Below are 594 nucleotides of genomic sequence, written 5' to 3'. Positions count from 1 at the left end.
AACAGTCTTGAAACATTTACCTAATTGATTGAAACTTCTACCTGCATGTTCCCTCAGGTTCAGGAGGAACCATTTGCTTGGTTTGCAGCATTAATAGATTTTAATCTGAAATTTTCAGCTGTCAGACACGTTCAGGCATGTGACAACACACCCGATAGCAAAGTACCTTTTAATCTCTGACAAGATGCTAACAATATGTCTGTCAAAGGGTTCTCTCCCCAAACCGGTTCCTCCAGTACAGGCGACAAGGTGGCTGGGAGATTAAAGTCTGGGTGGGGTTTTATGTTCACCACAGGTAGTTTGCAATCTGTTTTGCTCAAATACATTGCAGCCATTCAAATTGTTGAACATTTGCTTAAAAAGGGAAAGGGATAAGTTCAAAAATATTATGGAGAGAGAGAGCAGTGCACCAGGATCATTTAGAAAAAGTCAGCACAATCACATGGAGATCCTTCTATGCAGTATCATCCAATAAAGTAGCAAAAATGGCCAGTTTGCACACTCAGCAGCAGCAAAACACAAGGGGTACAGTACTGGTGGGGACAGGTCTATCACTGTAAAACACTGGGGACAGTACTGGTGGGGACAGGTCTG

Source organism: Chiloscyllium plagiosum, chromosome 31, assembly GCF_004010195.1.
Source record: "Chiloscyllium plagiosum isolate BGI_BamShark_2017 chromosome 31, ASM401019v2, whole genome shotgun sequence".
Lineage (NCBI taxonomy): Eukaryota > Metazoa > Chordata > Chondrichthyes > Orectolobiformes > Hemiscylliidae > Chiloscyllium > Chiloscyllium plagiosum.
Note: the sequence above shows the minus strand (reverse complement) of the source record.